Raw genomic sequence first — 12795 nt, 5'->3', positions numbered from 1 at the left:
TACATATGCATTTTTCGATTGGACTGTCCACTAGAGGCTCTCGGTTTTGGCAAGATCATTCAAGGTTACAAAGCAGACAATAATAAACATTATATTCAGAGTATATTCGTCAGTTCATGACTCTATGCAAGCACAAATCTACTTAACAAAGATAAGCAGCTTTTAATTTGTGCATGTGTCTGCTGTGCAACTTAAAAAATCTATCAAAACAGACAAAAGTGAGTCTGGGTTGAATAAAAATTATAATAAAATAACTGACAAAAATTTCCATGCGCCTTTGCCAGCCTCAACCACTCCAAACATCTTCTGAACTGCATTTATTAAGCTTTATCAGTGACATATGTTTTCAGCAGGAAAAAAATGAATAGCTTCATGTTAAGCACTCCATAAGTAAATAGGTTTTATACAGGTTGGATAACTAAGCACTTTGATATATCATCTTTAATACCTTTTTCTGAACAAAAATAAATTATTTTTTTGTAATTTCCCAGTAAAATATGTATCATGTGCTTTTTAAAATTCTGAACGAACTTGTATTTCAGAAAATGTCCTTTTTGTTTCAATTCCATGAATATAAGGGATTGAACAATTTTATTCATGCAATTGTAAACAAAGTAAACCAAATTGTCTGAACAATCAGGTGTGGTGAGTTAATATTTTTATTTTATTATATGCTCTCTGTAAAGTCGTTGAAGTGTTCACACTATGTGAATGATCATTCACAACAGTAGGTCACAGGTGGAAAGAGTACTAAAAAAGTCATACTAAAAAAACCTCAAGTACAAGTAAGGCTGTAACCGTGGCAGTATTGAACCACCCCCACGATGGTGCGGTGGTTATAGAATGTGTGTGTGTATGCGCACATTTATGCATATAGGCTTATATATATAATGCATACATATATTTTGAAATTATATCAGATATACGTTTCTTCACAAACGTGCATGTTCATAGGCACAGATTTCTTTTTACGCAGGTGGGTGCTCATCACAATGTCAAGCAATGCTTGGGTTACTTAGCAACGGCAGACTTATTGGAGTGCCCAAGCATTTTGAAAAGGAGGAAAGTTTGGTTTTCTGCGTGGTTTTAGATGCGAAATGTGAAGCAAGTGAGTAAATGTGCTTTGTTCCATTTGTTGAGAAGTGAGTATGGACAGCCAAGTGGTTTCCAAAAATACATTTTGCATCACAGCCATGGACCAGAAAAGCCATTAGTGTCAGGAAATACTACAGTCATTTGCAACTGGCTCTGATGTACAGTATTGTTCAAAATAATAGCAGTAGAATGTGACTAACCAGAATAATCAAGGTTTTTAGTATATTTTTTTAATGCTACGTGGCAAACAAGTTACCAGTAGGTTCAGTAGATTCTCAGATAACAAATGAGACCCAGTATTCATGATATGCACGCTCTTAAGGCTGTGTAATTGGGCAATTAGTTGAATTAGTTGAAAGGGGTGTGTTCAAAAAAATAGCAGTGTGGCATTCAATCACTGAGGTCATCAATTTTGTGAAGAAACAGGTGTGAATCAGGTGGCCCCTATTTAAGGATGAAGCCAACACTTGTTGAACATGCATTTGAAAGCTGAAAATAGGTCGTTCAAGACATTGTTCAGAAGAACAGCGTATTTTGATTAAAAAGTTGATTGGAGAGGGGAAAACCTATAAAGAGGTGCAAAAAATGATAGGCTGTTCAGCTAAAATGATCTCCAATGCCTTAAAATGGAGAGCAAACCCAGAAAGACGTGGAAGAAAACGGAAGAAAACCATCAAAATGGATAGAAGAATAACCAGAATGGCAAAGGCTCAGCCAATGATCACCTCCAGGATGATCAAAGACAGTCTGGAGTTACCTGTAAGTACTGTGACAGTTAGAAGACGTCTGTGTAAAGCTAATCTATTTTCAAGAATCCCCCGCAAAGTCCCTCTGTTAAAAAAAAGGCATGTGCAGAAGAGGTTACAATTTGCCAAAGAACACATCAACTGGCCTAAAGAGAAATGGAGGAACATTTTGTGGACTGATGAGAGTAAAATTGTTCTTTTTGGGTCCAAGGGCCACAGGCAGTTTGTGAGACGACCCCCCAAACTCTGAATTCAAGCCACAGTACACAGTGAAGACAGTGAAGCATGAAGGTGCAAGCATCATTATATGGGCATGTTACTCCTACTATGGTGTTGGGCCTATTTATCGCATACCAGGGATCATGGATCAGTTTGCATATGTTAAAATACTTGAAGAGGTCATGTTGCCCTATGCTGAAGAGGACATGCCATTGAAATGGTTGTTTCAACAAGACAATGACCCAAAACACACTAGTAAACAGGCAAAGTCTTGGTTCCAAACCAACAAAATTAATGTTATGGAGTGGCCAGCCCAATCTCCAGACCTTAATCCAATTGAGAACTTGTGGGGTGATATCAAAAATGCTGTTTCTGAAGCAAAACCAAGAAATGTGAATGAATTGTGGAATGTTGTTAAAGAATCATGGAGTGGAATAACAGCTGAGAGGTGCCACAAGTTGGTTGACTCCATGCCACACAGATGTCAAGCAGTTTTAAAAAACTGTGGTCATACAACTAAATATTAGTTTAGTGATTCACAGGATTGCTAAATCCCAGAAAAAAAGATGTTTGACAAAATAGTTTTGAGTTTGTACAGTCAAAGGTAGACACTGCTATTTTTTTGAACACACCCCTTTTAACTAATTGCCCAATTGCACAGCCTTAAGAGCGTGCATATCATGAATGCTGGGTCTTGTTTGTTTTCTGAGAATCTACTGAACCTACTGGTAACTTGTTTGCCACGTAGCAATAAAAAATATACTAAAAACCTTGATTGTTCTGGTTGGTCACGTTGTACTGCTATTATTTTGAACAAGACTGTATCTGTAGTTGTGAACCTTGAGATATAATTTATTTTGTGTTAATCTATTGGGCAATCTTTGATCTCCTGAATCTATTATTTGTTCCTACACTTGTACACTGAAAAAAATGATTATGGCCCCAATTAAATGAAGCATAATTCAATTTAGCTAGTTTTAATTATTTTATTTAAGTTTTTGATTTTAATTAGTATATATTAATAGGTTTTAAGCTAATTACATGTGCTTTAAATCCAAGTCATTTTAATTAATTAAATTCAGTTTAAAAAAATAGTTTGGTTCTTTGCGAATGCGCACAAATGCACATTTTCCCTGGCGCTAAAAGGAGTTTCCAACTTTCCAGTCAGGTTCACGGTGACGGTGGGAATGGAAGACGGGATATTTCAGCCCCGGAGTTTTGCTCAGTCGGTCTATTTGCACAGTAAGTAATATTTCATGTAATACAGCACCTTTTTTACCGTGAATATTTTTATCACTGTAAAAAATAATTGTGTGAATTAGTTATTTCAACTTACTTTTTTTTGTAGACATAACTACACTTTTATAAATTGTTGAAACAACAAGAAAATTTTAGTTTTTTGTCCTAAACTAGGGTAAAAGTTGAATAAACTAGGATAATTGTTATTTAAACTAAAAAATGTTTGTTGAAAGAACTGATTCACATTTTCGCGGGCTTTACTTAAAAAATCACGAGACTGAAGCCGGCCACGGACTTCCTCCACATCTCTTCCCGCCTTGGTGACTGACGGACGTTCTGCAGGCGTCAGGCGACATGTAAGGTACGTTTTTTAAGTTATATTGTTTCATATTGGTTTAAACTATAACTGTATACTGATCTGGCTGAATAAATATCCAAATTAATGAAGAGTTTGCAGCTTTTGTACGCAAACCGAATCTATATACGAGTAAAATTGCGCCGACCACCGAATATTAAGGAAATTAACTTAAGGATTTATTAAGGAAAACCTGTTTATTGTTGCGGTCAGCCAGTGTTGGTGGCCAATCGAATCAAAGAACGCGGGTGTTACTGGCCAATCATATCAAAGAAGGCGGGAGTTACGGTTTACAGAAGCTGAGGTAAATTCCCTTGTTAAAGAGTCCAACACACAATGTAAGTAGCTAACGTTAAACATTTTAATAATAGACTCTTTTTTTGTCAGAAATCTTAAATAACATACAGTGTTATCTCGCGATGGAAACTACAAAACGCTGTTTTGAATTTAGAGTTTATTGACGCGGTTAATGTAATGTGCTTTGTAAGTTAATTGTCCAGACCAGATTCGATGTGACGTCGCAAGATAAAAGAAAATGTATATTTTACGTGTTATTTAGAGTTTTTGTCCTCAACGACAATACGTTACAATTGATGCTACGTTTTGAATGTTGCGCGTCGCGTATGGAGGTATCAGTGTGACGAGACATAAAACAATAACAGAGCCATGCCATTACACAATGTCCACATCAGAAACGAGGCGACGTGCAACATTTAAAACGTTTGTAATGGTGTTGACGAACCAATGGAAGTTGTGGCACTCCGCAGTCATGTTTGCAACGCCGTCGTGTAGATATTTCTGTCATGCACGCGCGTGTTCTCTCTCTCTCTCTCATACACACACACACACAAACGCACAGTGTTTGTTTGCAAACTTTTACCTCAACTTTTTTATAAAGTGTCAAGAGAGTACAGTTAGAATGACAATTCTGCTTGTGTCATTCAAACCAATTCTATTTATTATGAAGAGTAGTTCATTTATTTTCATATAACTATGAATTAACTATTAGCCATGTATTAATCCTTAAGCAGATTTGTTGTGGGACCTCTGTAATTCTGAAACGCTCCATAGTATATGGCCCTGATCAAATGCATCAGATTTTAGACTTGCATAAAATAACCATTTAAATAATCTTATTGTTGTTGTTTTTTGTTACAGAAAAAGGACTAATTTCCCAGGATTCTGACAGTTTAATGAAGTGGACATGCAGGCTCTGCTCATATAGTTCATCAATCATGTTAGACATTATATTAATAATAAAACGACATATAAACTTTCTATAAGGTAATACTCCAACATTATCCAAATGCCCTTACAATTCACTACAAATGGATAGAAACTGTTTTCAAAAATTGTATTTACTCCATCTTGTAGCGATATGAGAAATGTAACCAGTATTTAATAATTACAAACTGAATTGCAGTCAGTGATAGAATTCTTTAATGTTTTTTCTGAATACATACTGGAACCTTACTGAATTTACTAATTTGTTATTTTTATCTTTGTAATTTCAGCCATCAGATGAAATTGAAGACATCCTAAAAGGCACTCATACGGGCATTTTAATCGTAAGTGAGGAGCCATGTGGAGACGTGCTTCCAAAGGAAATAATTGACACATCGCTCATTTTAGAAGAACGTCTGGTGGTTACTGAAATCTCGGATGTCCCCAAGACGTATGGACTGCTAATGGTTTTGCTTTACGCCGTTAACATTGACTACCCCAAACACATGAAGTAGTGTTTGGGGTAGAGGCCCTACAAAAACTTCTAATGAACATTGGTGGAAGCCGCTGTTCTTCACGTGTTCATGGTCTTCACAACAAGTTGCTATGCAAAAAGTAGCTTTTTTGAAGCACCTCTGAGCTCTTATGTGCCTTTAGCTAATTTTGTAATGTTTGTGTCAAGTTCTGGCGTTTTGAAACCTTTTATTCTCTTTATGCACTTAAAGGACAAGTTGGGTATTTTACACTTAAAGCACTAAAGCATCTTTTGAAGCAATTTGTGTGTGAGCATATCAGTGAACACCCCTGACCACTTGGTGAGTTTCACGTCTTTGTAAACGAAAGTTTAATGCATTTTAGAAAGGACTGTTCCTGTGCACCTATACACCCATTGTAGAGGTGTGAGGTGAAACAACAAACACCCGAAAATTCTCGGGGCAGCCGCATATGTCCAAATTTCAGTCAAAACCGTTCTATTTCATCATAAACAATCTGAAAACAGGGCTTTAAGTGTCAAATACCGAACTTGTCCTTTTATGTTCATCTTTACATCTTGTATTTTCTGATATCTCAGATGTCCCCAAGGTATATGGACTGCTAACGGGTCTTCTTTACACTGTTAACATTGACTGCCCCTTATGGAAGCAGCTGTTCTTCTTGTGTTTATTGTTTTCGCAACAATTTGCTATGTAAAAAGTAGCTTTTTTGGAGTACCTCTAGGCTGTTGTGTGCCTTTTTGCTAATTTTGTAATGTTTGTGTCAAGTTGTGACTTTAAAATAGTCTTTACGCACTTCATACACTGTCAGTAAATACCAGACATGAATATGAACAATGTTAAATGTACCCAAGGAATTCGGACTCCTAATGGATGTAGTTTAATCTGTTTATTTTAAATAGTAGTAAACCTTTAAGGATTTACAAAAACTTCTAATGAAATTGGTGGAAGCAGCTTTTCAGTATTTATAGTCTTTGCAACAATTGCTTTTTGTGCAAATTCTCTGTGTCAAGTTGTGATATTTAAAGGTGCAATGTGTAATTTTTGAGCATCTAGTGGTGAGGTTACGAATTGCAACCAACGGCTCAGCCCACTCCCCCCCCTTGCTTTCGAAACGCATAGAGAAGCTACAGTAGCCGCCACCGGAAAAACACGTCATCATCGGAGACAAAAATGTTTTTCCGTTAAGGGCTTCTGTAAAAACGTGGTGGCACAAAATGGCAACTTCCATGTAAGGGGACCCTCGTGCATGTAGATAAAACATCTCATTCTAAGGTAATAAAAAATAACGATTCATTATAAAAAGGTCTTTATACCCCCATACTAATGTAGTTTTGTATATTATATTGCAGTTCTGTCAAGACATCCTTCTAAAAATTACACACTGCACCTTTAAAAAATGAATTTATGCACTTCATGATATTGAAACACTTTGTTTAATTCATATTAAATGGTACAATAAACTAGTTTTGGTATGTGCTGTAAACTGTTATTTCTAAAAGCTAATTTGCAGAAAACATCTTAATCAAGTTAACACAAAAACGTTTATCTTAACTAGAAATTGTAAGGCAGTGGGGTTACAAATGTTTTTTTAGTTTAATCAACACAAATTGTTTAGTTAAAATAACACACATTTTCATTTGTTACAACAACAAAACATTTGTTGACTGGACTAGAAAATAATACTTAAGCCAACTTGGGAAAGTCCATCAAATTGACTTATTTTTAAAGGTTGACTCCACTATGAGGGCAAGCTATTTCAACAAAAAAAATATTGTTAACTTAACAAAAAATTTTAAGGCAGCGGGGTAACAAAGTTTTTTAAGTTAACTCAACAAATAGTTTTTTACAGTGTACTTAAAATACGCCGTTTATAAGATAGCTCCTCCAGGCTGAGTGCCGGAGGCAATCCCAGCCGTGACGATATAAGTTAACCAAATACCACACGACTCCGAGAGCGAAATTGCTTTTATACAACAGTTCGACGGCACACGTTATTTTAAAAGCCTTTTTGTTTGGGAACTACTTTCTTCCGCCAGGGATTTCACTCGGCTGTTTCGAATCTCATAACAAACCGTTTCTTAATATTACCGTTTCTTTGTCACAAGATGTAGTTTTAAGATTAGTTCAGTCGATAATATATATGTATAATTTTCAAATAGGCAGTCGATTAGTTAAGATAGCGCCTGTTTGAACGTTTGCTTAAGGAAGCTTCGGTACGTGAGAACCAGAGAGCGGACGTCAGTGTTCACTCGCCCCGCTGACCACCGCCCTCTCTGGGCTACATCTCTGACAGGGATTGCCTGGCTCTGATGTTGGCCTTGTCTGTTATTTTTTTTGATGGTCTAAAATTAGATCAAATCAGCAGTATTTGCTGTCATGAAACTCTTACTTGTTTTCTTATTCATATTTAGTGTCTTTTGTGTTGTTATTGTTTTGGCGCGCGGTAAAAGTTAATAAAACTATACTTGTATAATGTACACACACACATATATATATATACACACACACACACACACACAGTGCCCTTCATAAATATTGGGATATGTTATTATATATGTAAAAATGTATTTCAGTGTATTTCAGGTCCAAATATAATGGGACAGTTCGCTTAAAAGCTGTTTTATGGACATGAATTGTGTACATGATTTGTGTTCACAGCCACAGCGTCCAAATGCCAATTGCCAAACTTCAACTTCAGACCACAACATGCTTCATATATGAGGAAATGATTTAACAAATACAAAATTCATGTCCATTACAGCTTTTAAATCAACTGTCCCATTACGTTTGGCCCATTTAAACGACTGAAATTCCTAAATCCTAAAGACAAATTGGAATTTGTGAATACCCTCTAAATACAGCTCAGAGTGTGCACTCTGTCCCAATATTAATGGAGGGCACTGTATAATATATGGGCAACAGGGGTGTCATAGTTTTTGTAATTACCCTTGCCTGTAGACTTGTCAAAGTGTTATGAATCAGAACAATCTCTAATAACAGCTTATTTTTATTTAAATGTAGGACAGTCAACAAGATGACTTATTGAAAGACCCGGAAAACATCACCATGGGCATATGTGTAATCAAAAAGAAAGAAGGTGTTCTTGGCGACTATGACGATATTGGAATCGTTGTTGGAGTGATGATTCTTGAGCAGCTCAAATCTGTGGCACAAGCCTGCATTGATGCTGGGTACAATCTATGTGCTTAATTTGGCATACCCCAAAGAACTAAAATACTACTTTTTTGAAATTTTTTAGAAATTCATTATGCAGATGGATTCTAAAGCTCTCCCCAAAAATTCAAGGACTGAAAAACGTTTTAAAGGTGCAATGTGTAAATTTTAGCGGCATCTACTGGTGAGGTTGCGAGTTTCAACTAACGGCCACGGCTCACCCCTCGCCTTTGGAAACGCGTAGAGAAGGACAAACATGTCATCGTTGGAGACAACTTAGCAAAAAATTGTCCTTTAAGGGCTTCTGTAAAAAAATGGCAGCACAAAAGGGTGACTTCCATGTAAGGGGACCCTCGGTGTATGTAGATAAAAAGGTCTTGTTCTAAGGCAATAAACACATAACAGTTCATTTTGAAAGGTCTTTATACACCCCTGATAATATAGTTTTGTATATTATTTTGCATTTCTGTCAAAAGATCCTTCTAAAAATTACACACTGCACTGAAATTTTGTAACAGACATGTATGTGCATGCTCAGCATGAAATGTTAGTCCAGATGTCACAGTCTACTCTGTTTTTCATTTAAGACCTGGGAATCAGTAGTTTTAAACATTTTAATAATGCTTTTAATGATTCATAACTGTTGTCTGTAAAAATGTAACACTTTTTTTTAATAATTATTGTGCAATGTGTGAAGTCAGCACTACTGTTTTTGACTTTTGTGCTGTTTTATTGATTCACAAACATTGTGGCCTCTTTCCATCTGTGTTTTTTTATTTTATATTTTGTTAATGTGCAGTGAGCACTTATTTTAAACACTTGTACACACAAAGAAATTGTTATTGAACATGCACTACATTTGCTGAATAACATTAAACTTACCACTTGGTGTATTTGCAAAGCCATTTAAGGGTCATTTTTATATATTGTTTTTAAGGTTACTGATTGCAACAATTTCCTTAAAAATGTTGAAAGTTAGTCAATGAAATGTGTTTATTTAAATGTAGCTAAAATAAATTGATTGCAACCACTTACCTTAAAAAATTAGTAAATTCAATTAATAATTTTTCATCAGTCATAAATAAATAATATACGAGAAAGTAGCATTATTAAATAGGGCTGAAATTACTAAGCTTTTTTATACTGGGTTAACTAAATAAAATTGATTAAGTTCAACAATTTTTTTTGTTTAAATGTAGCTTAAATAAATTGATTGCAACCGCTTACCTTAAAAAAATTGATTAAATTGAATGAATCATTTTTTTCAGTGTAGAAAAAAGGTACAAGAAGGTACAAAAGTTGTCACTGGGGTGCATATTGTAACCTTTGGTACATATCAAAGGTAAATAACTTTTGTACCTTTTTTTCTGAGAGTGTATGTAATATTTGTTATTTTGGTTTTGGGATGAAGAGAAAAGTTAAGTTTCATATAAAATATACTTTTTCTTTCATTTTAATTCCATACCAGGCACTGTTCTGTCGACCAGACTGTTAACTTGGCTTCATTTCCTGTTGTAAACATATCTTGTACTTTTATATTAAATGATTTAGTTTTATGTCCTATTTTATTTTATTTTATCACAAACATAAATACATTGAAGATAGAGTAGGTATATGTTGTCTGAACCACATATACATAGCTGCAAACTGCCTAATGTGCTGAACTGTCAGTGGGGGTCGTGGAGACAGATGTGGAAGGTGGTTGAGACAGGAGGCCCCAGTGCACCACGATCACGACCCATTGTTGGCAAGGAGGAGCCAAGGGCTGTGCCTGGAACAGACACATTCAACCGCACCTTCCCGTTCCCAGGTGCTGCTGGCACTCGCACTTTCAGGACTGGACCATTGCAGCAAGATACACTCACGGCACATTGTGCAGAAAAGCACATGGCACATGCTTATATTTAAATAATTTAGAAGAATCAAGGGTAATACATGATCAAAATGCTTTGCTAAATAAAGCAAAGAGAGTTCTAGTAGAATCAAGTTTTGTGAGGAACTAAATATAAAACAAGTTGTTTCTGTGAAATAATGCACACTAATAACATTTAGATGGACTTATTTATCTTCGTCTTCTTTACAATCTGAATAACATGTTTAGCTAGTTTGCCAAAGTGTTTCAATCCCCTTTCATGTATTTGTTTTCATTTACAGTTTTTTTCAGTCGCTAACAAGCGTTTGTCCAACCAGTTGTGATATTTTCAAAACTCTAAACACAATTAGCACAGCATCGATCTTTTGCGGCCATACCATTCACACATTTCATGTCGTTATCACACAATATGCAGTCCGTGAACACATTTCCACAATGCTTAAATTTTCTTAACAGAAACAGAAACAATTTTCTTAAATTTTCCCAACAAAATTATGGATTGTTTTTGCAGTATTTACGAATGTTAACACACAACATCCCACAATAGCAAAAACAATATTCCAAACCTTAGATACAGTATAAAAACCTTTATGTTGGGTAAATTGGTCCAACCACAGCTTATTCCAGTCTTGCTTAGACTCTTACATTGACACTTAGGGCGTTTTCACATCTGTAATTCGGTTCATTTGATCTGGACCAAAAGCAAAAAATGATACATTGTAACTTTTTTAGCAGATTTGGTTCCATTTCACACCACACTGATTGCTCTGATCCGCACCAATTGAAACGATGAATCAGAAATTTTCAGAATGAATCGCGGATGCGGCTTGAAAACAACGGTTTAATGCACAAAAAATTTCCGAGGCTCCGCCCGCACCTCCTCGCAACTCCAGGTATGTCCGCGATTTGTCATTATGCTAATATTGCTAATAGAAACGGTCAACAAACATTTCCTCATCCGATAATGCACTGCGCAGTTGACTACGGCAGCTGGTTTAGTCCAAAATGCGTAGTACTTTTGCAGTTAGGTCGGTTCGATCTCGGATCGTGTTCTCACCACAAACGAACCGCTCTAGAGTTCGTTTGAAAGCCTACCGAGACCACTTCTGCAAGCTGCTCTCGGTCTGCTTGTTTGGTCCGCTTTTGGTGCGCACCAGAGTTCGATTGCTGCATTCTCACCTGCCCAAACAAACTGCACCAACTGAGCAATTGAACTCTGGTACGATTCAATCGAACTAAACAAGGCAGGTGTGAAAGCCCCCTTATACAGTAAAAGGAGGACTTTGAGGAATTATATTTTTGGAAACAGAAAAACACTGTAATGTCTGGACGAGGAAGAGTAAGAGCACTGGCACAGGGAGAAGAGCAGGCCCAGTAAGAGGTGCAGGACAGTGAGAGATGCAGTGAGAAGTGCAGGTGCATTGAGAGATGCAGTAAAAGATGCAGTGAGAGGTGCAGGACAGTGAGAGGTGCAGTGAGAGGTGCAGGGCCAGGGAGAAAAGCAGGGCCAAGGAGAGGGCAATGTAGAAGTGTAAGAATGTGTGTGGTGCCAATTCAAGGGCTGCAAGAACAGTAGTCAGTGATGAATTTCACTAAGAGAGGCTGGTGAAAGAGTGCAGCCCAATTTGAGGCAGTCAACGGTTGCCTCCATTATACGCATCTTTCAACCAACCAACAGGTAAGTATTGCATTTTATAAGGATTGTTTCTATTCTCACTTGACATGTCAATAAGGTCATACAGTAATGCATGTAGAATTTCTTGTCCCTGTAAAGGGACCCTCTGGGGGAAGAGGAAAGCTCCTCAATAATGATCATGATCAATACTGTAAAACTTTTTCTGTTCTATCATACCGTACCTCCTGTAGTCAACAGTAAACGTAAAAAAATGATTTGCTTTTTACTGGAATGCTTTTGAATGTGAACATTACTGTACATGTGGACATATACCCAGCTAGAAATAAAAAGTTCTAAGAACGTTCCCTGAAAGTTCCGGAATGTTCCCAAAAACATTCTGCCAACGTTAAAAGCGGCTAGTTTTTTTAAGTTCTAGGAACGTTTCTGTTGTCTGAACGTTAGAGTAATGTTACATTTTACCATTTTTAAACGTTATGACAATGTCATGTTTTAATGTTCACACAATGTTTAAAACAACAGCTGTTTATTATATTGACTTGTTTGATTGTAATGTAAATGATAGAGAAACATTGCATTTTATTATTTTATAAAACATTATTTCTGAATGTTCAGTAAATATATTGCTGTAGAAAACTCAATTCACTTACTAGGTTTAGATGTTGATGTTTCATTTTAAGTCACCCTTATTGTGATTCGTGTTTGTTTTAGTTGGTCTCTTGACACTTGACTTTTTGCCT

At 36.3% G+C, this 12795-nt stretch overlaps 3 long non-coding RNA genes across 3 annotated transcripts in view; 2 read left to right on the top strand and 1 right to left on the bottom strand.

Annotated features, from left to right (window-relative positions):
• The window catches only part of LOC141350961 (uncharacterized), a 55428-nt gene extending 45978 nt beyond the window's left edge, over window positions 1–9450 (top strand). The window contains exon 3 of the long non-coding RNA XR_012359070.1: window positions 8397–9450. This is a non-coding gene — a long non-coding RNA (uncharacterized lncRNA). The remainder of the gene's footprint in view (window positions 1–8396) is intronic.
• The window catches only part of LOC141350960 (uncharacterized), a 167620-nt gene that overhangs the window by 98222 nt on the left and 56603 nt on the right, over window positions 1–12795 (bottom strand). The window lies entirely within an intron of this gene.
• On the top strand, window positions 3348–6134 carry LOC141350805 (uncharacterized). The gene is made up of 3 exons (XR_012358926.1): window positions 3348–3660; window positions 4813–4938; window positions 5169–6134. It is a non-coding gene; the product is annotated as an uncharacterized lncRNA (long non-coding RNA).

Source organism: Misgurnus anguillicaudatus, chromosome 19 (assembly GCF_027580225.2).
Source record: "Misgurnus anguillicaudatus chromosome 19, ASM2758022v2, whole genome shotgun sequence".
NCBI classification, from domain to species: domain Eukaryota; kingdom Metazoa; phylum Chordata; class Actinopteri; order Cypriniformes; family Cobitidae; genus Misgurnus; species Misgurnus anguillicaudatus.
This window is presented reverse-complemented; position numbering and strand designations above follow the sequence as displayed.